Below are 27,107 nucleotides of genomic sequence, written 5' to 3' on the forward strand. Positions count from 1 at the left end.
CCTAGGAACGAGCCTCCCATCGGGCTCTCTGCTCAGCGGGGAGCCTGCTTCTCCCTCTCTCTCTGCCCGCCTCTCTGCCTGCTTGTGATCTCTCTCTCACTCTCTCTGTCAAATAAATAAATAAAACTTTTAAAAATATATATTTTAAGTACTTAAAAGTCCGAGGATGGGATCCTGGTCTCTCTGCCCCTCTCCCTGGCTCTTGGCCTCTGGCTGTGACCCTGTGCTGCCCCTGGCTTTGTCCCTGCCGAAACCACGGGGGCAACCTGTCTGGGCTGTCCTGGACGCTACTGGTGGCTGGACCCCTCAATGTCTTCTTGTTTACAGTCCCTTTCCCTCTCCACCAGCACTGGGGCTGCTTCTCCATTCTTTCTCTTCTTCACTCTTCTGCCGGTTTGCCCTACTCTGCCCAGGGCGTGTGGCAGCTTGTCGGCTGGCCGCAGAGGTCTATCCAGCTGGCCATTTGCCTGAAGACCCTGTGAATTCAGATCTGATGGGCACGGCCTGTCCTGGAGCTGGCCATAGATGCTGGCAGTGATGTTGGGCACCCACTGCTTCTACCCTCCCCTCTGCCCCAGCCCCCACCTCCTGGTGGGGGGCGTAGGTGTCCTACTCTCTCCCACTCGGGAGCAGCACATTGCCTTATGCTGGGGCTGGGCTGGGCAATAGAACAAGAGAAACCACAGGGTGACCTCATAACCTCTGATTTGGGATTGTCCCTGTGCTTAGTCCTGGCCTGAGTTCAGGGGCAATGGTCCTAAATCAGGCAGTCAGTCACTTCTAGAACTATGGCCTGGACACAGCGCTCTCTCCAAATAACCACTTTGCTCTCTCCTAGCCTGGGAGGGGGGTGTTGGAAGGGGGCTCCCTTGGCTCTGGGGTCACCCTTTCATCTTGTGTCCCTAATTCCTTCTCCTGATTCCTCCTTCTTGCCTCTTAACCAGACTCTCTCCTCCAGCCTAGGCCCCCCTTCTCCAGAGCTCCAGGCCCCTCTCCTTGTGATTTTCTGTCACCCAACTCAGCGTGCCCCACAGCACCCTTGCCATCTTCCTTTTCAGACTGGGCCCCGCTTCTGTTCTCTGACGGTCCCGGCTTCGCTCCCTTCCCTTCACCTCCATCGTCACCTCCAGCGACTCATGAATTCCACGGACTGCTCTTTCCCGTCTTGCTGGTCTGTCTTACCCGGCTGGGGCCACATCAGACCTCTGCAGCGCAGACCCTGAACCTCAACAGGACCTCTCCACTTAGCCTCCCTTGCCTGGACTGCCAGATTCATCTTCCCAAATCACCCACCTTTTCAGGGGCTATACCTAAAAGCCTTCCCTGGCATTGGGTGCCTGAACCACTCTGCCCACACCTGGGCAGGGCTCTGGACACACACCGATTTCCCAACCCGTCCAGCCCACGCGCTGATAGCTCACCTGTTGCGCTCAGCTCGCATCTACCCATCCCTGCGCGCATGCTCGCATCTACCCCCCCCTCCCCGCGCATTCCTGCCCTCCCTTATTTCCGCTGCTCAAGTCCTCACTCCACCTCCAAGACCTTCTTTCTCACTCCCACTCAGCCTCCATCAGGCAAACTGGATCATGCCATTCCCTGAAGGACCTCTCTCCATGGTGCCCAGGGCACTGAAGAATCAAGGTCAGGTTTCTGCCGGCCGCCTAGTCCCCTGCTGGTCCCTTCCCTTCTTTTGCTCTGGTCCTGACCGGCGTTTGATCATGCCCCTGTTTTCACGCCCGTGCTAGCCCACTACCGTGGAAACTCCCACGGTTTATTAGGACAGAAGCCACGTGCCACCTCTTCTAGAGAGTTATCCATGGTGGTCCCTGATGTCACAGCTTCCTGAGCCAGGACCACCTCGGGGATGACCAGCTTTGGTATCTCCAGCATCTGGCAGAGCACCCAACACATAGCCTTCAACAGGTGCTGTGTTGGCTTCCTGGGGCTTCCACAAAGGAAAGGACCACGGACTGGAGGGCTAAGACAACAGAAACATATTCTCTCACAGTTCTAAAGGCTGGAAGTCTGAGATCAAGTTGTGGGCAGGGTTGGTTCTCTCTGGAGCTCTGAGGGAGAATCCATTGCACACCTGTCTCCTGGCTTCTGGGGGCTGCTGGCGCTCCTTGGCTTGTGGTAGGATCATCCCAATTTCTCCCTCCATCTTCTCTTTGTGTCTGGATATCTCTGTGACTCTGTTTTCTTATAAAGAAACTGGTTATTGGATTAGAGCCCACCTTACTCCAATATAACCTCATCTTAACTAATTATGTCTACAAAGACCCTGTTTCCAAATCAGGTCACATTTTGAGATTCCAGGTGGGCATGAGTTTTGGGGGGCACTATTCAACCCAGGACGGTTGCCCAAGATGCATTTGTGGCCTGATGGAGTCACCCATCTTCAGGGGGCAGCCCCAGGCCCCCCTCCACTGAGACATCTTCCCTGGGGCTTCTGGCCTGCCTCCTTCTGCACTGAGTCTCCTTCCCTTGGGAACCGTGGGGGTTTTAGCATTTCTCGCTAAGTCTAAAGTTCCTGCTGGGTGTAAATCTACCCAGAGGAGTTCTGAATCATCACTCATATAGGCCGTTGTGCAAGACTCACATTTAAACAAGTTCTGGTCTCTCTTAAAATGAAACAAAACCAAAGGTCTATCCTCCGTCCATTCCTATTTCCCTCCAGCGCCTGCTCCAGCCCCCTCTACGGCCCAACTGGATAGGAAAGTGCTTCCAGAACTCCCCTCCTTCCTCTGTCTTCAAAAGCTGAACTTCTACCCCTTCTGGTCATTCCTGGGTCACCACATCTGAAGGACATGTCTTGTCCTCACCTAAAGCCTCTGGCCCCACTGACCACTCCCTCCTTGAAATTCGTTCTTTCCTTGGCTTGCAGGACATCGTTCTCACCTGGGTTTCCTGCCACTTCTCTTGCCACTCTTGCTATTTACCCTTGACCTTTGTGGGGTTTTTAAAATTTTTATTTATTTATTTGAGAGAGACAGAGAGAGCAAGAGAGGGGGAGGGTCAGAGGGAGAAACAGACTCCCCACTGAGCAGGGAGCTCAGTCCCTATGTGGGACTCAATCCCAGGACTCCAGGATTATGACCTGAGCTGAAGTCCCTTAACCTACTGAGCCAACCAAGCGCCCTACCCTTGACCTTTATGAATGGCAGAGTTCCACAGACTCTGACCTTCACCCTGTCCTCTTTTGTGCCACACCTGTGGCTCCAGCCACCACCTGTATCCTGATGAGCCCGCATTCCAGATATCAAACCTACCACCCTCTCTTGTGTGCCTCGAAGGCACCCAAACCCAGCATCAACCAGTGTTCGCTGTGGATGCTGTCCTCCACTGCCCCTCCCCCACACCACAGCCAAACCAGGTCCTTCTTCTGGAATCTGTTTCAGTAAATGGCAGTACCAGCATCCCATAACCTTCCTTGACCTTCCACGACCTTTGGTCTCTCTCATGTGCCATATCTAATCCATAACCAAGTCCTGCTCACTTTACTTCCTAGTATTTCTCTCTTCTAGCCGCCTGCCCTCATCTCCACTATCACCAGCCCTGGACCGTTGTTGTCCATCTGAGACCTCAAATTCCTGTTCAACACTATAGCTGCCCTGATATTTCTACAAAGTAAGTCTGATCTTGCCTGATTTCTCACCCTGCTTAAGACTCTACGGTGGCTGGGACGCCTGGGTGGCTCAGTGGGTTAAGCGGCTGCCTTCGGCTCAGGTCATGATCCCAGCATCCTGGGATCGAGTCCCACATCGGGCTCCTTGCTCGGCAGGGAGCCTGCTTCTCCCTCTGCCTCTAGCCTGCCACTCTGTCTGCTTGTGCTTGCGCTCTGTATCTCTCTCTCTCTAACAAATAAATAAAAATCTTAAAAAAAAAAAAAAAAAAGACTCTACGTTGGCTTTCTAGGACTTGCAGGATGAAGATGAGCTCCTGGTATAGTGACAAGACCCTCAAAGCCTGGCCTTTGCTCGCCCTTTCAGCCCCAAATCTCTCTTCCTCACTCACTGCCTCCAGCCACATTGGCCTTCTCTGCTTGCCATGTGTGCCCAGCTGCAGGGGCTTTACCTCTCCTGGCCCCCTTGCATGGAGGACTGTCCTGATCCCTTTTGCCTGGAAACTTCTATTATTTCACATCATGGCTCAAACATCACCTCCTTCAGGAAGACATCCCTTATTTCCCTGGTGAGGCTGGTTTCCATGGTTATTTCTCCTAGCACATCTACCTCTCCTCTTTGACCTTTGCACTATTGTGCATTTATATTGATTTAAATCAGGAGTTGGCACACTTTATATGTCAAGGGCCAAATGGTAGATATTTAAGGTTTTGCAAGACAGCCTCTGTTGCAACTCTGCCATTGTGAGCAAAAGCAGCTATACACAATATGTAAACAAACGAGCATGGCTGTGTTCCAATAAAACTTTATTTATGGACACTGAAATCTGAATTGTGTAACTTTGATGTGTTACAAAATATTCTTCTTTTTTTATTTTTATTTATTTATTTATTTATTTAGATTTTTATTTATTTGGCAGACAGACCACAAGTAGGCAGAGAGGCAGGCAGAAAGAGAGAGGAGGAGGAGGCAGGCTCCCTGCTGAGCAGAGAGCCCGATGTGAGGCTCTAATCCCAGGACCCTGGGATCATGACCTGAGCCGAAGGCAGAGGCTTTAACCACTGAGCCACCCAGGCGCCCCCCAAATATTCTTCTTTTGATTTCTTTTCCCCACTAAAAAATGTAAGAATCTGGGGACGCCTAGGTGACTCAGTCAGCTGGGCCTCTGCCTTCAGCTCAGGTCGTGAACCCAGGGTCCTGGGATCTAGTCCCCCGTTGGGCTCCCTGCTCAGCCAGGAGCCTGCCTCTCCTTCTGCCTGCTGCTCCCCGTGCTTGTGCACTCTCACTCTCTCTTTCTGACAAATGAATAAACAAAATTTTTAAAAACTGTAAGAACCTTGGGGCACCTGGGTGGCTCAGTCTTTACGCATCTGCCTTTGGCTCAGGTCATGATCCCCGGGTCCTGGGATCGAGCCCCCCATCAGGCTCCCTGCTCAGTGGGAGGTCTGCTTCTCCCTCTCCCAACCCCCTGCTTGTGTTCTCTCTGTTGCTATGTCTTTCTCTGTCAAATAAAGAAAATCTTAAAAGAAAAAAAAAAGTAAGAACCATTCTTAGCTTGCAAGCTATACAGCAATGGGTAATGGGCCACAGTTTGCTGATACTTGGCATGGGATGGCTCCTTGGTCATCTGTTCCCTTGAAGAGTGTGTGGCTAGACACATTCACCCCTTGTGACTGATCTTAGAGTTTCTCCTCCTCCACTCCCTGAGCTGCACCGGGGTAGAGACTCAGTCTATCTTGATTCCCACCGCAGCCCACATGGGGAAACCTGTGACTAGCCCACAGAGCCATTCAGAGGACATTTGTGGAACACTGGAGCAAACTGGGCAGAAATCTAACCACTGATGTCCTCTCCCAACTACGTGTGAAATGCAAAAGCACTAAGCCACATATCCTCCAGGCAGGAAGAATCTAGTTGTAAGCCAGGAAGAGTCAGCGCTCAGAAACACTTGGCAGGGAACCAAAAGCCTTTTAAAGGGTGCCCCTGGGCTTCTGACAGTTTGGTTATTATTTATTTTGGCAAGGGTGAGCAGTTAAATGAATGTTGTTTAACTTTTCTTCATTTGAAGTATCTGGGCACATACATATCCTACTAACAACAGGGGTGTTGGAGGGTGGCTATTCTGAGCCCTGCAGGATGTTTGACATCCTTGATGCTTACCCCTGGTCCAGCTACTCAATTCCAGATACGCAACATGCCCATCTAGGGTGTGGGGAGTGAAGCACTTGCCAGGAGTGCAAAATTTACGGGATACCAAGAAAATTCAGTAATCAAGGCAAATAATTTAATGCAATAATTCTAGAAAACCAGATCAACAAACTATGGCCAATGGAGTCACCTGGTTTCATGAATAAAATGTCAGCAGAATCAGGGTCAGTCTTAGTCTGAGGGGTTACAAAGCAAGTAGTACACGTGCTGGGTCAGATCTGCGCTTTATGTACTATTTTGATATTCTGCCCACCATGGATTTTTGCATTAGTTTTGATTTTGTAAAATATTGCATTAGAACATTTATCTTGATTACTGAGACTTTGGAGCCCTTTTTAATGCAGCAATCTTTTAAAATTATTAACATATCATGTATTATTTGTTTCACGGGTACAAATCTATGATTCGTCAGTCTTACACAATACACGGCGCTCACTGCAACACGTACCCTCCCCCATGTCCGTCGCCCAGCCACTCCAACCCTCCACTCCAGCAACCCTCAGTTTTTTTCCTGAGAGTACAAGTTTGTTATGGTTTGCCTCCCTCTCTGGTTTCATCTTGGTTCATTTTTTCTCTCTTCCTCTATGATCCTCTGCCTTGTGTGTCTCAAATTCCACAGATCAGTGAGATCATATGATAATCGCTTTCCTGATTGACTTATTTTGCTTAGCATAATACCCTCTAGTTCCATCCATGTCATTGCAAATGCAAGAGTTAATTTTTTGATGGCTCCATAATATTTCATTGTATATATATATACCACATCTTTATTCATTCATCTGCCAATGGACATCTGGTCTCTTTCCATAGTTTGGCTATCATGGACTTTGTTGCTATAAACATTGGGGTGCACATGCCCCTTCAGATCACTACATTTGTATCTTTGGGGTAAATACCTAATAGTGCAATTGCTGGGTCATAGGATAGCTCAACTTTTTGAGGAATCTCCATATTGTTTTCCAGAGTGGCTGCACCAGCTTGCATTCCACCACACTTAAACACCAAGAGTGTAGGAAGGTTTCCCTTTCTCTGCATCCTCACCAACATCTGTCGTTTCCTAACTTGTTAATTTTAATCATTCTGACTGGCGTGAGGTGGTATCTCTGTGGTTTTGATTTGTATTTTCCTGAAGCCGAGTGATGTGGAGCACTTTTCATGTATCTATGTGCCATCTGGATGTCTTCTTTGCAGAAACGTCTGTTCATGTCTTCTGCCTGTTTCTTAGTTGGATTTGTCTTCCTTGGGTTTTGAGTTTGTAAGTTCTTTTTTTTTTTTTTTTTTAAAGATTTTATTTATTTATTTGACAGAAGGAGATCACAAGTAGGCAGATAGGCAGGCAGAGAGAGAGGAGGAAGCAGGCTCCCTACTGAGCAGACAGCCCGATGCGGGGCTCGATCCCAGGATCCTGGGATCATGATCTGAACCGAAGGCAGAGGCTTTAACCCACTGATCCACCCAGGAGCCCCGAGTTTGTAAGTTCTTTCTAGATTTGGATACTAGCCCTTTATCTGATATGTCATTTGTAAATACCTTCTCCCATTCTGTTGATTATCTTTTGGTTTTGTTGACGGTTTCCTTTGTTGTGTAAAAGCTTTTTATCTTGATGAAGTTCCAATAGTTCATTTTTGCCCTTGCTTCCCTCGCCTTTAGCAATGTGTCTAGGTAGAAGTTGCTGTGGCTGAGGTCACAGAGGGTACTGTTTGTGTTCTACTCAAGGATTTTGATGGATTGCTATCTCACATTCCGGTCTTTCATCATTTTGAGTCTATTATTGTGTGTGGTGTAAGAAAATGGTCCAGTTTCATTCTTCTGCATGTGGCTGTCCAATTTTCCCAACACCATTTGTTGAAGAGACTGTCTTTGTTCCATTGGATATTCTTCCCTACTTTGTCAAAGATTAGTTAACCATAGAGGTGAGGGTCCATTTCTGGGTTCTCTATTCTGTTCCATTAATCAGTGTGTCTGTTTTGTGCCAGTACCATACTGTTTTGATGATTACAGGTTTGTAATAGAGCTTGAAGTCCGAAATTGTAATGCCACCAGCTTTGGTTTTCTTTTTCAACATTCCTCTGGCTATTCAGGGTCTTTTCTGGTACCATACAAAGTTTAGGATTATTTGTTCTCTTTCTATGGAAAAAGTGGATGGTATTTTGATAAGGATTGCATTTTAAATGTGTAGATTGCTCTAGGTAGCATGAACATTTTAACAATATTTGTTCTTCCAATCCATGAGCATGGAACGTTTTTCCATTTCTTTCTGTCTTCCTCAATTTCTTTCATGAGTGTTCTGTAGTTTTCTGAGTACAGATTCTTTGCCTCTTTGGTTAGATTTATTCCTAGGTATCTTACAGTTTTGGGTGCCATTGTAAATAGGATTGACTCCTTAATTTCTCTTTCTTCTGTCTCACTGTTGCATAGAAATGCAACTGATTTCTGTGCATTGATTTTATATCCTGCCACTTTTCTGAATTCTTGTATGAAGTCTAGCAGTTTTGAGATGGAGTCTTTTGGGTTTTCCACATTAAGTATCATATTATCTGCAAAGACTGAGGGTTTGGCTTCTTCTTTGCCAATTTAGATGCGTTTTATTTCTTTTTGTTGTCTGATTGCTGAGGCTAGGACTTCTAGTACTGTGTTGAACAGCAGTGGTGATAGTGGATGTCCCTGCTTTGTTCCTGACCTTAGGGGAATAGCTCTCAGTTTTTCCCCATTGAGAATGATATTCACTGTGGATTTTTCATAGATGGCTTTTATGATATTGAGGTATGTACCCTCTATCCCTATATTGTGAAGAGTTTTAATCAAAAAAAGATGTTGTACTTTGTCTAATGCTTTTTCGGGATCTATTGAGAGGATAATATGGTTCTTGTCCTTTCTTTTACTAATGTAGTGTATCACATTGATACTGTCGATATTGAATCAAACTTGCAGCCCAGGAATAAATCCCTGTTGGTTGTAGTGAATAATCCTTTTAATGTACTGTTGGATCCTATTGGCTAATATTTTGGTGAGAATTTTTGCATCCATGTTCATCAGGGATATTGGTCAGTTATTCTTCTTTTTGGTGGGGTCTTTGTCTGGCTTTGGGATCAAGGTAATGCTGGCCTCAAGAAAGAGTTTGGAAGTTTTTCATCATATATATATATGATGATATATATGTATACACACATATATATAATATATATATTTATATATATTTATTTATATATATATATATTTTTGAAAAAACTTCAGATAAATAGGTATTAATTCTTTAAATGTTTGGTTGAATTCCCCTGGGAAGCCATATGGCCCTGGGCTCTAGTTGGCAGACTTTTGATTACTGCTTCAATTTTCTTGCTTGCTACAGGTCTGTTCAGGTTTTCTACTTCTTCCTTGTTCAGTTTTGGTAGTTTATGTGTCTCTAGGAATGCATCCATTTCTTCTATATTGCCTAATTTGTTGGCATATAGTTGTTCTTAATATGTTCTTATAATTGTTTGTATTTCTTTGGTGTTGTTTGTGATTTCTCCTCATTCATTTATGATTTTATTTATTTGGGTCCTTTCTCTTTTCTTTTTGATAAGTCTTATTAATTCTTTCAAAGAACCAACTCCTAGTTTCATTGATCTGTTCTACTGTTCTTTGGATTTCTTTTAGTTTTGTTTCATGATTTTATTTATTTATTTAAAGAGAGAGACAGTGAGAGAGGGAACACAAGCAGGGGGTAGCTGGAGAGGGAGAAGCAGGCTACCCACTGAGCAGGGAGCCTGATGTGGGGCTTGATTCTAGCATGCCGGGATCATGACCTGAATTGAAGGCAGGCGCTTAACAAATGACCCACCCAGGTGCCCCTGTTCTTTTGGTTTCTATTTCATTGATTTCTGCTCTGCTCTTCGTTCTCTTCTCCTGCAGGTTTAGGCTTTACTTGCTGTTCTTTCTCCAGCTCCTTTAGGTATAAAGTTAGGTTGGGTATTTTAGACCTTTCTTGTTTCTTGAGAAAGGCTTGTATTGCTATATACTTCCCTCTTAGGACTGCTTTTGCTGCATCCCAAAGATTTTGGACAGTTGTGTTTTCATTTTCATTTGTTTCCATGAATTTTTAAAATTTGTCCTTAATTTCCTCGTTGATCCATTCATTCTTTAGTAGGATGTTCTTTAGCCTCCATATATTTGAATTCCTTCCAACTTTCCTCTTGTGATTGAGTTCACATTTCAAAACATTGTGGTCTGAAAATATGCAGGGAATGATCCCCGTATTTTGGTACCAATTGAGAACTGATTTGTGACCCAAGATGTGATCTATTTTGGAGAATGTTCCTTGTGCACTAGAAAAGAATGTGTGTTCTGTTGCTTTGGGATGGAATGTTCTGAATATATCTGTGAAGTCCATCTGGTCCAGTGTCTCATTTAAAGCCCTTACTTCTTTGTTGATCATTTGCTTAGATGATCTGTCCATTTTAGTGAGGGTGTGTGTTAAAGTCCCCTGCTATTATTGTATTATTATTGATGTGTTTCTTTGATTTTGTTATTAATGGGCTTATATCATTGGCTTCTCCCCTATTAGAGGCATAAATATTTACACTTGTTAGATCTTCTTGTTGGATAAACCCTTCAAGTATGATATAATGTCCTTCCTCACCTTTTTACAGTCTTTGGTTTAAAATCTAATTTGTCTGATAAAGGGATTGCCACCCCAGGTTTCTTTTGATGTCCACAGCATGATAAATGGTTTTCCACTCCCTTCTTTCAATCTGGAGGTGTCTTTGAGTCTAAAATAAGTCTCTCACAGAGAGCATATCGATGGGTCTTGCTTTTTTTTTTTTTTTAAGATTTTATTTTATTTATTTGACAGACAGAGATCACAAGTAGGCATAGAAGCAGGCAGAGAGAGAGGAGGAAGCAGGCTCCCCACTGAGCAGAGAGCCAGATGCGGGGTTCGATGTGGGGCTCGATCCCAGGGCCCTGGAATCATGACCTGAGCTGAAGGCAGAGGCTTCAACCCACTGAGCCACCCAGGTACTCCGGGTCTTGCTTTTTTATGTAATCTGATACCATGTGTCTTTTGATTGGAGCATTTAGCCCATTTACATTTAGGACAACTATTGAAAGATGTGAATTTTGTGCCATTGTATTGCCTGTAAGGTGACTGTTACTGTAGGGCAGGTTTGGTGATCACAAATTCTTTTAGTTTCTGTTTGTCCTGGGAAATTTTAATCACTTCTTCTATTTCCAATGACATTCTAGCTGGATAAGGTATTCTTGGCTGCATATTTTTCTCATTTAGTACCCTCCTTTTAAAAAATATTTTATTTATTTGAGAGAGAGATTGAGATAGAGAGAGCATGAGCAGGGGAAGGAAAAGGGAGAAGCAGACTTCCCACTAAGGAGGGAGCAGGGACCCTGAAGCAGGGCTCGATGCAGGACTTGATCCCAGGACTAGAGGATCGTGACCTGAGCCAATGCTTAACTGACTGAGCTACTCAGGTGCCCCTTAGGGCCCTTTCTTAAATTCTGTGTCTGAGATGAATGCCTCACTTGCTTCATCCTCATCCCGGTCCTGCCCAAATGCATGTTTCCCAGCTTCCTGCTTTGAGAAACACAGGGAGTCATATAATCTTTAGCAAATATGAATGGTATGCCTATCCATGCCATTTTGCTGATCAGGAAAAAGAGGCTGAGAGAGGTGTTTCTCCCTTCACACATCTACTGGAGGATCCTCAGCCTCAAAGAATCCTCATGCTAAAGGGGAGGTCAAAAGTGGAAGCAAATGGAGGAATGGGAAGGTCCTTTGCTCCCACCTGGATGCAGGGCATGTGCAGATTTAACGTAGCAAAAGGATGGCAAAGGGAGGAGAAGGAAGTCGTTGGGCAGCTGTGCCAGGCCGCTCACACCAAACCTGACCTGAGCCTGGAAAGGATCTGGGTGGCCCCTCCACCCTCCAACCTCTAGAAAGTTTTCTTCAGTCCTTGCGTCAACATTTGTTAGGGACCTGCTCTCTGGTAGGCATGCATTTAGCACTGGAGACATGAAATATCCAGCCTGCCCCTCTATCCGATGGACAATTCTCACAGGAAACAAGTAGATGCCAGGAGGAACACATGTGGAGCATGTTATGGGAGCAGAGAGGAGGGAACGCCACTTGGCTTAGGGAGGGGGTTAAAAACTGGCTTCTTAGAACACAGAGCATCTTAGCTGTCTTAAGCTCCACATGGGAGTACATGACAAGTGTCCCACTTGAGTGGGTGATGGTGGAAGAGTGTTTTAGGCAGCAGGGACAGCATGAGCAAAGTCCAGGAGGGAAGACCCTTTGGAGGATAGGATAGTATAGGGCTGGTAATGAAGCCCATGAGAGCTACAGGAGACTGATGTTTGTGGCCAGGAGCTGGGGGGTGGAGTCAGGGTGGGACTGAGGCAGGGCAGGCTAGAAACAGCCCGCCTCTCCTTTGCTGGTGGGATCTGGTCCACGTACTACCAGGAGCCTTCCTCACGGGTAAAGTGCAGAGTTGAGCTGATGCTCTCTTAAGTGGGATGTTCCTGACAGCCGCCAGGTGCCCACCATATGCCAGGCTCCCACAAGCAGCCTCTCCTTTCTATCCCCAGCTTGAACACACCATCCCTTGGGAGAGGGCAGGATTCAGCCTTCTTCCCTAGGTTCCTGCTACCTGGTCCTGCTTCTGTTCTCCCCCCCGCCCCCGACTGTGGGACGGCATGATGAGATGGGTGGAAACCATGGCTGCTACTAAGAACCTTTGGCCCCCACCTTGAGCACTTCTGAGTTTGGGTCAAACTTGGGAGTAACAAGGAGGAAGCAACATCTGTGGCTTTGGCTCAGTTGCCACTCGCCACCCATCTCCAGTGGGAATCAGGAAGGAATTAAAGACAAAACAAAGCCAGAGGTGGGGCACCTGGCTGGCTCAGTTGGAAAAACCTACAACTCTTGATCCCGGAGTTGTGAGTCTGAGCCCCATGTTGGGTGCAGATATTAAGCAAACATACACACACCAAAGCTATAGGTTGTAGAATTTGTAGAATATAGATGTAATGTTATAATCAGTGAACAAGTCATTTTTGCATTTTGCATAACTTTTTGCATTTTGGAAGTACAATATTGGTAAGTTTTCTAGAGCAAATGCAGAATAGGAGAGGTGGTGTAGCATAATAGCTAAAAAAAAGACAGCCTAGAGTTGAATCCTGGCTCAATTATATAACTTTATGACCTTAGACACGTCACTTAACCTCTTCTCAGTTTCCTTATCCATAAAATGGGGATAATTCATACCTATTTATAAGGTTATGAGGTTCATATTGGCCACAAACATTTCATTTGCCATCAGCAGTGGCTGGCATATAGTAGATGTCATGTGTTAAATAAAAGCAACATCACTTTTAAAGATTTTTTAATTTATTTATCAGAGAGAGAGAGCGAGCGAGCACAGGCAGACAGAATGGCAGGCAGAGGCAGAGGGAGAAGCAGGCTCCCTGACGAGCAAGGAGCCCAATGTGGGACTCGATCCCAGGACGCTGGGATCATGACCTGAGCCGAAGGCAGCTGCTCAACCAACTTAGCCACCCAGGCGTCCCGCAACATCACTTTTATAGAAAATGCAAAAAAGATTAATTTTAAAATTATCCAAGTAATACAGGAACACCATCTTTTTTGTAAAGAACAACATGGACATTTTTAAAGCGAAATAATCCTTGGTGACAGACTAGTTTACAGCCTGTTCAGATTCACACACACAAAAAAATATTTGAGTGCTAAGGCATGAGCAGGAAGTCATGAGAAGAGTGGGTGGTGTTGCAGGGACAGTCCCTTCCCTGGTGTCTCAGCAGTGGGGGAAAGGGAAGGGGTGGGGTTGACAGACATGATTATCCAAGAGCACTGGCTGGTCTTGCACTGGGAGGACCCCAGCAGAAAACGCTGGCATTTTGGTTTGCTGGGTAGCCTCCCTGATGTGCAGGCCTGCTTTCCCAGGCCTGCTTCGTGAAATACTAAAAAGCATTTGAGGACCCCCACCCCACCCAGGACGATCACCGCGAATTCCTAGTGGACTAGGAACCGCAGATGAGCTTTTTAGGAAAGCTAATACTCCCTTAGCTCAGGTGTGGATTTGACACCAACATGTGCAGGAAGGTGTCAGGACTGTTCCGGCATCACAGGGCACCCCGGGAGGAGCTGGCAAGGGTAGCGCCTCCTTGCAAGGAGACGCAGAAAGACTCGGAGATCCATGCAGCTAGACACGCCCCGCCAGCGGAGCCTCTTCAGCCCTTCCTGACCTCAGCCAGAGGAAGAATGAAGATCGCAGGGGTGAGGGGTGGGGAGGCAAGATGGAGGCCTGTGGATGTAAAGACGTCTCCTGAACATTGGAAAAGTTTACATTTCATTCCTGCCTATCAGCACGGGGAATAGCTCACGGGGGTAAGAGTGATTGGAATTGGTGCTGAGTGAAGACTCCAGAAAGGACGGTCGGCAAGAAGCCACAGCTTGCTCAGAGGAGCCAAAGGCCGCCCCACCCTCGGAGACCTTGAGCGTACCCCCTGCACCCCATTCCGGACTGGCCCTGCCCTGGCGCCAAAATGACCTCTCCTGATGGGAAACTAGGGTCACTAATTTCTCTTCCAACAGGCCCAGCTGGGTGTGACGCGGGGCGCTCTTGGGGCGGGTTCTGGACTTCGTAGCTTGTAGCTTGTCGGAGGGATTTTCTCCTGGATTGGTAGCGTTTCCTCTTCAGAGTCAATCATTAACCCGAGGGCCTTGGCCGGAGAAGCCATAGGAACTAGCGGCTGGTTGAGGCTGGAAATGCCGGCGTGGCTTCCCCAGAGTCCCCAGGCGCGCTTCTGCGGTCGCAAGGCAGGAACCCGGCTGGCATCCAACCTCACGGGGGACTTCGCACCCGCAGCGGGGCAGTTGGGATGCCAGAGGCCGGGATGCGCAAGCAGCCCCCTTTGCTTTTGAGCGGTGCTCGGCTCGAGGAGCGCGGAGGCCGGACTAGCAAACACCAGCTGTCCGAGGCGCTCTGCTCCCGTCAGTAGGCCCTCAGCCTGTCTTTGGGCCTGAGCTCAGCCTGGGTTCCTCGCCTTAACCTCCCAAACCCCAGTTAAGCAGCTGGGACAGAACCCCCCTCCCCTTCCCATGTTAGGTGCTCCTCTCAGCCAGGTCACCTGCGGGGGAGGAGCAGCGAGCAGCCATCTGCTCCAAGCCCCGCCCACTCAGGCCACCTGGCCTTGGGGGAACACATCCCTGGGTCCCCAGTGCTGAGGAGCCAGGACCAGGCTGGAGAGAAGGCCAGGGGCACTCTGATGGGGGGTTAGGAAGGTGGTCACCACGGTGGGGGAGACTGTGCACCCGGGTCAGGAATCCGCCCTCCCGAGGCCACCTGGGGGAACTCCAGCCTGGCTCCGAGGGGCTGCGGGAACGGAGGGGTCTGCCTGTTTCCTGGGATTCCCAGGCCATCCCGGGCGGCGGGTCGGGAGGCTGGCTGGCCGCCCATCCCACCCCTCCACCGGGGGCCGGGACCTCCCGTGGCCACCCCCACCCCACCCCCGCGCCCCTCCGCAGGCCCAGCCAGCGCTCCAGTCCAGCTTTATTGACCGCCGCCTACGCCTCCGCCTCTGGGTGCTGCTTGAGCGTCACCGAGGCGCCGCTGCTGACCATGACCCCGGGGTAGAGCGGCTCCAGGAAGGAGACGAGGAAGCGGTAGAGCAGGCTCACGCCGCCCGCCACGCAGTAGAAGGAGAGGCAGCCGGCGCCGCAGTCGAGCGCCACGCCGAGCGTGCGGTGGTAGCCGCCGTGCAGCACCGTCTGCGTGTTGTTGTGCCACACGGAGAACTTGAGCGAGTCCCACTCCAGGCACCACGAGTAGGGGTTGCGGCCCAGCAGGTAGACGATGTTGCGGCGCGGGCGGCTGCCGAGCGGGGGGCTGCGGCGGTAGGTGAGGCCCAGGCACACCCACGAGTTGGACACGTCGGCCTCCCAGTAGTGGCGGCCCTCGGACAGGCCGCGCGAGCACAGCACCTGCGGCCACTGCTTGAAGCCGGGGAAGGGGCCGCCCGTGGCGAAGGGCTCCAGGAGGATGCCCAGGTTCAGCACCGAGTGGGTCTCCTTGAACAGGAACAGCTCCTCGCTGGCCGTCGTGGGGTCAAAGTTCAGGTTGCAGTAACCTGCGGGAGGAGACAGGGAAGCGAGATGGGGTGAGCGGCCCCAGGGACCGAGGACCTGAGACTGGACGGGATTGAGGGAAGGTCAGGGACCTGCAGTTGCAGGCTGAGTCCTTCTGAGGTCTCCAGTCGCCAGTGGGAGGTCAGGGCAACCAGGGCTGGCATCTCTCTGGAGCCCTGGTCTGAAAGCAGGGGGTGCTGGGGAAGTCGAGGTCCCCGCAGGGTGGGAGTGGGGCTGCTCCTTTCTTCCCCACCCCATTGTGGACGCCACTGCGGAGGACTCACACTTGAGAAGTGTTTTCCTGTCCACAGCTGGGGGCAGCACCTCGTAGGAGTTCATCTTAATGCCTGGAGGGGGGATGGAGGGGCTTTGCTGAGGACACTCTTACAGCCCAGCGTTCTTCCAGAGAGAGGCGTGGGCTTCCAGCAGGCTGCGTCACCTGGGGGAAGGCACACAGGGGCAGGCAGGGCTCTCTGCGAGTGCCTGGAACCCCAAACACTGCCCAGTGGGGCGGTCCCGCCCCCAGAACGCGGGTGAGTGTCCGGTGGCCCCGGGCTGCCCGGTACTGACCCTTCAGGAGGAGCTGATTGATGAAGCTGAGGCCCAGGTCCATCAGCCGAGTCCGGAGCTCCTCCAGGGTCTCTGGCAACTGGAGGAAGGTCTGCTTCTCCTCACAGTTGGTTCCCATCAGGGGTTCCACGCAGGCAGGGAAGTGCTTCAGCCTAGGGAACTCCTGAAGGCAGGGAGCGGCCCCCAGGGCCACCTGTGAACCAGCGCCCAGGCCGATGCCAGGAGCTCCCACTTATGCTAGGGGCTCCGTGGTCCCCGGAACCATAAGGCAGGTGAAGAAATGGCTTATTTTCCAACCTGGGCATCTCTCTCCCTCCCTGCTGGTCATGAGGTCTTAGATGAGGGCTTGGCCAAAAGCATGGCCACTGTGGCCTCGTGCATTAAGCAAAGTGTATTAGAAAACAATGGGAAGAGGATTTCTTTTGAGCTTTTAATTGCTTAGGGAAAAACCTTGCCATATGTTTCCTGGTGTATGTGTGTGTTGAGGGAGGCCGCTGCTGTGTGAGGGGGGCTCACTGCTGGACACAGTGAGCAACAGCTCTAGAAGTTAGAAATCTGCTCCCAGGCGCGTGATCCCAGCTGAAGAGAGGAGGTCAGTGCTGAGTCCGGAGTCTGGGGAGCCCTGGGCCACACGCATAGACAAGGTTGCTGTCACCCAGACCTCTGCTTAGTGACTCTGCCTGCTACCCTCCTGTAGCAGCAATGGGCTGGGGACCAGGCCAGGGCTGGGGAAGGAAAAGGGATTTCATGCCAGGCTATCTGGATTATTCTGGACTTGCTTGCTTTCCTGACCTGGGGGAGTCTGGAGAAACGTACACCGCGGCAGGTACTCGGAATCCCAGGGTCCACTCCCTTCTGTTCCAGGGAAATGAAGGCAGGAAGGTTAGGGTAAAGCTGAGGGCCCCAGGTGGAGGAAGAAGCCAGGTGGGTTGGTGTAAGCTCGGGACTGATGGCCTGGGATGGGGAGCCTCCTGGAGGCCGGAGAATGGACGAAGAGAGGCTGCCCCAAAGGCGGACCACTTAATCCTAGGTCTGGGCAGATCCGGGGCATCTGCAGGTGGCGAGGAGGAGGGAGCAGAGGCTGTGTCAGGGCCTGGGAGCGGGTGGGGGGCTCACCTGCAGAAACTGCTGGTCGCTCCTGTTGGCGAGCAGGGTGCGGAGCCAGATGCTGTCCCCCTCCAGCTTCAGGAGCCGGTTGTGGCTCTGCTGGATAGAGCTGCCCAGCTTCCCCAGAGCCCCTGCCTCCTCTTTCTCCACAAAATCCAAGATCTTCATCTGCAGTTTTTTGACGTCCTGGATGATCTCTGAGAAGCAGGTGTTCACCTCCTCACGAGTTGTCTGGATCAGTTTCTGCAGGGGGGTGGGGTGGACGGAGTGTCGAGAGGTATCTAGGAGCTGGAGCCAGGTACCCTGAGTGTTCTGGCCCGGAGCCTGCCTTGGTGTCTTGTTGCTGACAGCTGGGCTCCACGACCTCCACTCCAAGCCCTGAGAGGGCCCTTGAGCCCGATGCAGGGCACTGCCGGGAAGCCCCGGCCTGGGAGAGAGGGTGGGCCAGGCTTACCGAGAGAAAGGCCACCTGCCCCCTGTGCTTCTGGCTGTCAGAGTTGACGATCAGCATCTGATTTTCCACATTGGCCTGGACCTTCCGAACCTCCACCTGGGAGCGAGAGGGAGGAGGAGAGGGCCCCTGATTCCAGGAAGTGGCCTCGGAGAAGCCCTTCCACAAGCCCAGAGGAGACATACCTCTTACATTCGGAAGATGCCTGCACGAGAGAGAGAGAAAGACCAGCGCTGAAGGGACGGTGGCCCAGGGTCTACCCTCTGCTCGTGGTCTCTGACTCCCAGGTTCTCTGCCCTAACAGTGATGACCACGGGGTTTCAGGTCATAGAAAGGGGCTGTCGAGTGCGCAGTGGCTTGAGAGGTGGCAGTGGGTCGAGGAGGAACATAGCGGATACGGAGCCCTGGAGATAACTCGCTGGGCTGGCGCTGCCTGGCCCAGCCAACGCGCACTGTGTCCCATGTCTCTCTACAGAGAAGCTTTCCGTCTCTACCTGTTCCAGCAATCGACACATTGTTGTTTACAGCAGACGAAGAACTGTGCGGGTCCAAGTGCCTGTCTGTGAGCTGTTGCTGGCGCACCCCCAGATAAGCAGCTCAAGCCAGACTCTAAGTCAACACGCTGCTGACCAAGTCTCGCTATGGAAAAAGTGCCAGCTGAGCTCAACAGGGTGGTGAATGGGTTTCCACCCCAGCCTGAGCCTCTGGCCGTGGGCCATTGTCGTTCCCGTTCCCGGTGGCTATGTGGGGAGAGCACTCTCACCGAACACACATGGTAGAATGTCTGAAATATGTGTTCCCCTCGAAAAACCAGGGCAGATATATGTAACAAGAGTTGAAAGTAGAGAAAAGGAGGGGATTCGCTCCACCTGACATGACATGTTTTCTCTCCAGCTTTCCTTTTGCTGTGCAAGAAAAAAATGAACCCTAGAACTCGTACATACAACTTGGGACCCTTGTTCATCGAACTTGCCAGCCCTTTCTCATGTCCTTGTGCGCCCGCCCCCATGGCTGTCACTTGGATGGTCTCATAACTACCCTCCACGGACAGGTGTGCCCCCGGCTTATGAAAGGCTTTCACACTCTGGGGCTCCTGGGTGGCTCAGTCGTTAAGCATCTGCCTTTGGCTCAGGTCATGATCCCGGGGTCCTGGGATCGAGCCCCGCATCGGGCTCCCTGCTCAGCGGGAAGCCTGCTTCTCCCTCTCCCGCTCCCCCTGCTTGTGTTCCCTCTCTCGCTGTGTTTCTCCGTCAAATAAATAAAATCTTTTTTTTTTTTTAAGATTTTATTTATTTATTTGAGAGAGAGCGTGAGAGGAGAGAGGTCAGTGGGAGAAGCAGACTCTCTGCCAAGCAGGGAGCCTGATGTGGGACTCGATCCTAGGACTCCAGGATCATGACCCGAGTCGAAGGCAGTCGCCTAACCAAATGAGCCACACAGGTGCCCCAAAATATTTAAAAAAAAAAAAAAAAAAGACTCACGCTGGGTCGGTGTGGGCCTGTGGGCAGCAAGGCCCTGGTTCCTCCCCTCCCGCCTCACCTCCTTGCGGGCACGCTCCTCCTCCAGGGGGATGGTGTCGTGGTTTTTGTGCTCCTCCAGCAGGCAGGCCCCGCACACGCAGCAGCCTTCCGTGCGGCAGTACAGCTGCCGTAGCTGGCGGTGCTTGCGGCACAGGCGGCTCTTGAGGTCCCACACGGGCTCCAGCAGCGAGTGGTCCTGGAACGCCTGGTCTTCGAAGTGGCTGCGCAGGTGCTTCTCGCACAGGGAGGCCACGCACTGCAGACAGGACTTGACCGACTTGAGCTTCTGTGGAGCACAGAAGTCGCAGGGCACGTCCTGGGGCCCCGCCAGGACCCGAGAGGATCCCAAGGTGTGGCCCTTGGCCTGGGTGAAGCAGGTCACCATCTCCTCCAGGACGACGTTCTTGCAGAGGCGCGGTCTGGAGGGGAAGCTCTCCCGGCACTGGGGGCAGTAGAGTGTCTCGCCCTCGGTGGCCTGGTGGTCCCAGAAGCCTTGGAGGCAGGTCATGCAGAAGTTGTGCCCGCAGGCGGTGGTGACCGGGTTGCGGAACACCTCCAGGCAAATGGGACAGAGGACTTGGTCCTCGAAGGGGCCGAGACTGCTGTTACTCATTAGGAGCTGGGTTTGGGGAAGTCTTGAGGTCTGGGCAGGGGGCTGCAGGACTGGGTTGCGGTCCTGGGCTGGCCCTGAGAAGACAGAGGAGAACCATGAAGAAGCCACAGCAGGAGTTGAGGGGCCTCTGAGGGCCAGTCCTTTCCATAGAAGCAGCTGTCTCCCCATGGGGTACAGAGACTGTGTCATCAGTCAGCCAACATGGGAGGCATAACATGGGGCTTGTGTTCTCCATGTGCAAGCCCTAACTCCTGCAACAGATCTTGGTCAAGCAAGCGGATGGCAGAAAGAAGTCACATCAATGTAAGGGAAAGTGGACACAAGTACTTACGTGAAACCTTCTGCATGTCAGGGAGGGCTAGAGGCTTGGCGGCCCTGTGATGGGAGAGAAAAGAACCCCTGGGCGTTCAGGTGCAGGGGCCTTGCCCTGGTCTCACTTCACTAGCTGTCAGGAGGGTCCCCATCCGTCCCACGCGCCCCACCCCAGCCCTCTCCATGTCTTGGGATCCGATGGCTGCCTTCTCACCTTTCCCTTTGGCTGCTGTTTTGTGATTTCCCTATCAAGTTGCCCCCCCCCTTCTCGAAAATTGCCAGCTTTGTTCCTTGACATCACAATTCAAGTGTGACCAGCCCCAGCATTCTGCTTGTGATGTCAGCGGGGCGAAAGGTGTGCCACCAGATTTGCTCTGCCTCTCCGTGGGTGACGCTTCCCTCCGGAGCCTTTGCCCCAGGAGGTGGAGTCCCTGCGGCACCTGGGGACGCTCACGTTGGACCTAAGGGACTCACATTACCAACCAGTGAGGAAAACGGGTTCTAAGTGGCAGTAGGATCTCAGACAACTCCTTCAATCTCTCTGGCCTGTCGTTCTTTTCTTGTGAATCCAGAGGGTTGTTATAGGGGATGATATTTCAAGGCTCCTTCTTGGTCTAAAGCTGAACGATCAGCAGCATCTGATTGGCAATCCAAAAGACTGTTGCTTCCACTCTGGTTCTGATCCCCAGAGGAAAAAAAGGGATGAGCAAAGTGGAAGAGAGATTCTCATTGCTATATAATTGTTCTTTTTTTTTTTTTTTTTTAAAGATTGTATTTATTTGACAGACAGAGGTCACAAGCAGGCAGAGAGAGGAGGAAGCAGGCTGAGCAGAAAGTCCGATGTGCGGCTAGATCCAAGGACCCTGGGACCATGACCCGAGCCAAAGGCAGAGGCTTTAACCTACTGAGCCACCCAGGTGCCCCCACATAATTGCTTTTTATTAGTTTAATCTTTCCCATTCTCCCCCCATTCAACAGGATAAATGCCCTGAAAAGCTTGCAATATATCACTGTCTTGCTCCCTATACATTAGCGCGGCCGTGTTTGTTGTGCAGAAATGGTAAGCAGAACGCATCCCTTACTCATTTCCCCATCTCAGAGGAAAAGTGTTCAAATTTCTCCATGAAGTACGATGTTTGCTCTCTGTTTATTGTAGATATCTGTATCAGATTACATAGACTCCTTTTCCTTCCTGCTTTGTCAAGAGTTTTTTTTTTTTTTTTTAATCTGGAATGGATATTGACGTTTATCTAATTCTTCTTCTGCATCTTTCGAAATGATCATAAGCATTGCCTCTTTTATTCTGCGAATGTGGCGATTCTGTATTTACTGATTTACCGACCTTGCATTCTGGAATGAACTCTACTTGGTCATAATGTTATGCTTTTTATATATGCTGGATTCAATTTGTTAATATCGTCTTAGGGTTTTTACATCTGTGTTCACAAATGAAATTGGCCTGGGATTTTCCTTTTGTGTTAATGTCCTTGTCAAGTTTTGGTATTAAGGTATGTCGGCTTTATAAAATGAGTTCAGAAGTGTTCTTTACCACTTACTTGGAAGAGTAAGATTGGTGTTATTTCTTCCTTAAATGTTTGGCAGTATTCAGTGGTGAAGTCACCTAGGCCCTGAGTGTTTTTTGTGGAAGGGTTATTCTTTTTTTTTTTTTAAAGATTTTATTTATTTATTTGACAGATCGCAGGTAGGCAGAGAGAGAAGGAGGAAGCAGGCTCCCTGCGGAGCAGAGAGCCAGATGTGGAGCTCGATCCCAGGACCCTGGGATCATGACCTGAGCTGAAGGCAGATGCTTAACTGACTGAGCCACCCAGCCACGCTAAAGTATTATTTTTATCTCTTTTTAGATAATGCAGACCCTTAGAATACTCATTTATTTTAATTAATTAATTAATTTAAAATATTTTATTTATCCATTTGACTGAGAGAGAGAATGAGAGAGAGAGTGCAAAAGCAGGGGGAGTGGCAGAGGAAGAGGGAGAAGCAGGCTCCTCCCCACTGAGCAGGGAGCCAGACTGAGGCTTGATCTCAGAACCCTGGGGTCATGACCCAAGCTGAAGGCAGACACTTAACTGACTGAGCCACCCAGGTACATCTATTTATTTATTTATTTATGTGTGTGTGTGTGAGAGAGAGAGAGAGAGAGAGAGAGAGAACAGGAGCAGAGGGAGGGGTATGGGGGGAGGATAAGCAGACTCTGTACTGAGGGCAGAGCCTGACTCAGGGCTGGATTGCTGGACCTTGAGATCATGACCTAACTGAGCCTCCGTTTTTTGATTTGTTTTTTAAGATTTTATTTATTTATATGACACAGAGAGAGACAGCCAGAGAGGGAACACAGGGGGAACGGGAGAGGGAGAAGCAGACTCCCTGCAGAGCAGGAAACCCAATGCAGGGCTCAATCCCAGGACCCTGGGATCATGACCTGAGCCGAAGGCAGACACCCAACGACTGAGCCACCCAGGTGCCCCTGAGCCACCTTTTTTCCAAATTGAGTTTTGGGAATGATAAAGTCCCAAACTTTTTTATTTTTTATTTTTTGTTTAAGATTTCATTTATTTATTTGACAGAGACACAGCGAGAGAGGGAACACAGCAGAGGGAGTGGAAGAGGGAGAAGCAGGCTTCCTGCTGAGCAGGGAGCCTGACTTGGGGCTCAATCCCATGATCTTGGGATCATGAGCCGAAGGCAGACAGTTAACAACTGAGCCACCTAGGTGCCCCAAGCTTTTAATTTTTTAAAAGTAGTGGTCTACACACAATATAGGGCTCAAACTCACAATTTTGGGATCGAGAATCACATTCTCTTCTGACTGGGCCAGCCAGTCAGCCCCTGAAGAACACCTTTTAATATTTCCTTTAGTACAAGTTCTGCAGGTCACAAATACTCTCATGTTTTGGTTGTCAAAGATGCCTTTATATCATCTTCAATATTGAAGTATATTTTTGCTGGGTACAGAATTCTAGGTTGGCAGCTATTTTCTTTAACCTTAGGAGATTTAATTCCACTGTTCTGGTTTATATTTTTCCATTGAGAAGTTGGCTGTGAGTCTTATTGTCACTCTTTTGGAACTAACGTTCCTCTCTGCTTCTGGTGGCTTTTAAGATTTTCTCCATATTGGGGCATCTGGGTGGCTCAGTGGGTTAAAGCCTCTGCTTTCGACTCAGGTCATAATCCCAGGGTTCTGGGATCGAGCCCTGCATCGGGCTTTCTGCTCAGCGGGGAGCCTGCTTCCCCCCCTCTCTCTTCCTGCCTCTCTGTCTACTTGTGAGCTCTCTCTGTCAAATAAATAAATAAAATCTTAAAAAATTTTTTTTTCCATATTTGCTTTCATCAGTTTTATTATAATATGTGTGCTTTTATTTCTCCTACTTAGGATTTGTAGTGATTCTTTTTTTTTTTTTTTTTTTAATTTTATTTATCTGAAGGAGAGCAAGAGAGAGCGAGTGTACAAGCAGGAGGAGCAGTAGAGGGAGGGAGAAGAAGGATCCCCACTGAGCAGGGAGCCTGATGCAGGGTTGGATCCCAGGACCCTGGGATCATGACCTGAGCCAAAGACAGACACTTAACTGACTAGCCCCCCCAACCCCCCACCCACTTTTTTAAAGTGGGCTCCACGCCCAGTGTGGAGCCCAGTGCTGGGCTTGAACTTATGACCCTGAGATCAAGACCTGAGCTGAGATCAAGACCTGAGACCTGAGTTGAATGCTTAACCAACTGAGCCACCCAGGCACTCCAGGATTTGGGAGTGATTCTGCTTTCTAAATATTTCAATGGAGCTTGAGTCCAGCTTGGAATTTTCATCCATCTGCTTCTTTCCAGGTTCAGAAGACTCTCCCCAGCCATTAGAGCAGTGGCTTGATTATTTCCTGCCTGGCTCCAGCAGTTTCCTGCTGCTCCATGTCCTACAGGCCTTGGTGACTCAACTTTCATCATCAGTGCCTACTGCAGTTCTGGGCATGCAGTGGCTGTAAAGCAAATGGCAGCAGATAAGTGATGTCTGCTCTAGCCCCGTGATAGAGGTGACAGACCTGAGCAACACCAGCTGCAGGGGACAGCTGACCATCCTTCTGCCAACCAACTTCCTGCACCTTCTCCAACCTCAGGGTGTAGTTCACGAATCTGTGAAGCCTTCCAGTCCTCCTCTTTCAAATATGTACTTACTGGCTAGCCATCACAATTGAACGAAGTAGGGCATATTTGGAGGATCTTGTGCTCTTTGATTTGCCACCTGTGTAGATAGCTCATGTGCAAAGTGATCGGAATGAAATGTGAGTAGAAGAAATAGTCTTGCACATAAAGAACGATCGAGGAAAATCTAAGGGAAGCTGCTCACAATTTCCTTACAGGAAAGCTAAGACCTACAGTCTGGGGCACCTGGCTGGCTCAGTCAGTAGAGAATGCAACTGTTGATCTCAAGGTCATGAGTTCAAGTCCCACACTGGGCATAGAGCTTGCTTTAAAAAAAAAAAAGCCCTTGGGGTGCCTGGGTGGCTCAGTGGGTTAAAGCCTCTGCCTTCGTCTCAGGTCATGATCTCAGGGTCCTGGAATCGAGCCCCAAATTGGGCTCTCTGCTCAGCAGGGAGCCTGCTTCCCTCTCTCTGCCTGCCTCTCTGTCTACTTGTGATTTCTGTTTGTCAAATAAATAAATAAAATCTTAAAAAAAATAAAAATTTAAAAAGCCTTTTAGGGGCGCCTGGGCGGCTTAGTTGTTGGGTGTCTGCCTTCGACTCAGGTTGTGACCCCAGGGTCTGGGGAGCGAGCCTCACATCGGGCTCCCTGCTCAGGGAAGCCTCCTTCTCCCTCTCTCATTCCCCCTGCTTGTGTTCCCGCTCTTGCTGTCTCTCTGTCAAATAAATAAAATCTTAAAAAGAAAAAAATAATTCCCCTTAAAAGGGGGGAGGGCGCCTGGGTGGGTCAGTTGGCTAAACAACTGACTTTGGCTCAGGTCATGATCTCAGGCTTCTGGGATTGAGCCCTGTGTTGGGCTCCGCACTGAGTGGGGAGTTTGCTTCCCTCTCTGCTTCCCCCGCCCCCATCCCAGCTTGTTCTGGCTCTCTCTCTTTTGCTCAATGTCAAATAAATAAAATCTTAAAAACAAAACAAAACACGGGGTGCCTGGGTGGCTCAGTCGTTAAGCATCTGCCTTCAGCTCAGGTCATGATCCCATGGTCCTGGGATTGAGCCCCGCATGGAGCCCCACAGTGGGGTTCCTGCTCAGCTGGAAGCCTGTTTCTCCCTCTGCCTGCTGCTCCACCCACTCGTGCTCTCTCTCTCTCTCACTGCCAAATAAATAAAATCTTAAAAAGAATACAGTTTTCTTTCCATGTTGTGTTTTGTTAGAAATCATTAACAGAAAAATGACATCAGCTAAAAATACACATTTAGATATAAGACTTAAATTTTGAGCCGTCAAGTTTGTCTTGGGGAAAATAAACCTGGAGGAGGTAAGAGCCACAAAAGAAAGCCCACAAGGGCAAAAGCTACAGCTTGCAAAGGCAAGAACTAGAATTAGAGTTAGATTTCCATCATAACACTTCATGGGAAACTGATTTTTTAAAAATATATATTTTTTAAAGATTTTACTTATTTATTTGACAGGGAGAGAGCGAGCGATCACAGCAGGCAGGCAGAGAGGAGGAAGCAGGCTCCCTGGTGAGCAGAGAGCCTGATGTGTAGGGCTTGATCTCACCTGATGTGTAGGGCTTGATCTCAGGACTCTGAGATCATGACCTGAGCCGAAGACAGCGGCTTAACCCACTGAGCCACTCAGGCACCCCATGTGGTGTGATTCTTATTACAAATTTAGCTCTGGGCCATCACCTGGGCTTTATGACTGCGTAGGATTCAGCAACAGCCAAACCATCTATCACAAATGCTAACGCTGTGTCCCGCGATCCCCGACTGGAGAATTACCACGCAGGACTCCAGGGTTTTGAAAAATATCCATGGCTTCTTTGGCCGATAACTCTTCTTGAGATCAGGTGCCTAACCATGGGACACCCAGTGACCATGTGGCCTGGCCTGCCAATCATGAACTAGGTAGGTGTCTGTCGTCTAACCCACCATGCCAGTTTGAATGGTTAATCTGGCCCAGAATAGGTGTCACAGTCTCTCAGATGTGGGAACACTGAGTGTTGACACTAAAGTTTCACGTTGGGGAGAGGGCAAGGTCACCTTTGCGTGGAGTGGCTGTATCGTGTTATGTACAGACATAGAGTTGTTCTTACTGTTTTAGGTACAGGTATGTGTCGAAGCACGTCCACGGATGCCGAGCTACCAGAGGCGGCAGAGCTGGGCTGTTCGGCCTCCCAGCCCCCCGGCCCTCGGGACTCTCCCCGTGCCCCTGGGGCTGAGCCGCTGCCAAGCACAATTTGCCTTTACCAGCTCGTTCCAGGACAGGTGCACCCACGGGGAATGTGAGAGGGAGGGAGCCTGCCAGGCTGGAGGCAAAAAAGAAGGGACGTGCCCTTTCCTGTTACCAGAGAAACCACAGCAGCACAGCTTTGCTCTGGCAGCGACAGCTGGTCCCAGTAGTGTGGTCGTA

General features: G+C 49.8%; 1 long non-coding RNA gene across 2 annotated transcripts in view; it reads left to right on the forward strand.

Moving 5' to 3' along the window:
* Positions 1–25,879, forward strand: part of LOC132004169 (uncharacterized) — a 32,719-nt gene extending 6,840 nt beyond the window's left edge. The window contains exons 2-4 of one of the 2 annotated variants that reach the window (XR_009400436.1): positions 21,314–21,462; positions 22,241–22,384; positions 24,383–25,879. This is a non-coding gene — a long non-coding RNA (uncharacterized LOC132004169). The remainder of the gene's footprint in view (positions 1–21,313; positions 21,463–22,240; positions 22,385–24,382) is intronic. The other variant, XR_009400435.1, reaches the window with a different exon arrangement.
* Positions 25,880–27,107: the final 1,228 nt, after the last annotated feature.

Source organism: Mustela nigripes, chromosome 16 (assembly GCF_022355385.1).
Source record: "Mustela nigripes isolate SB6536 chromosome 16, MUSNIG.SB6536, whole genome shotgun sequence".
Classification (NCBI taxonomy): domain Eukaryota; kingdom Metazoa; phylum Chordata; class Mammalia; order Carnivora; family Mustelidae; genus Mustela; species Mustela nigripes.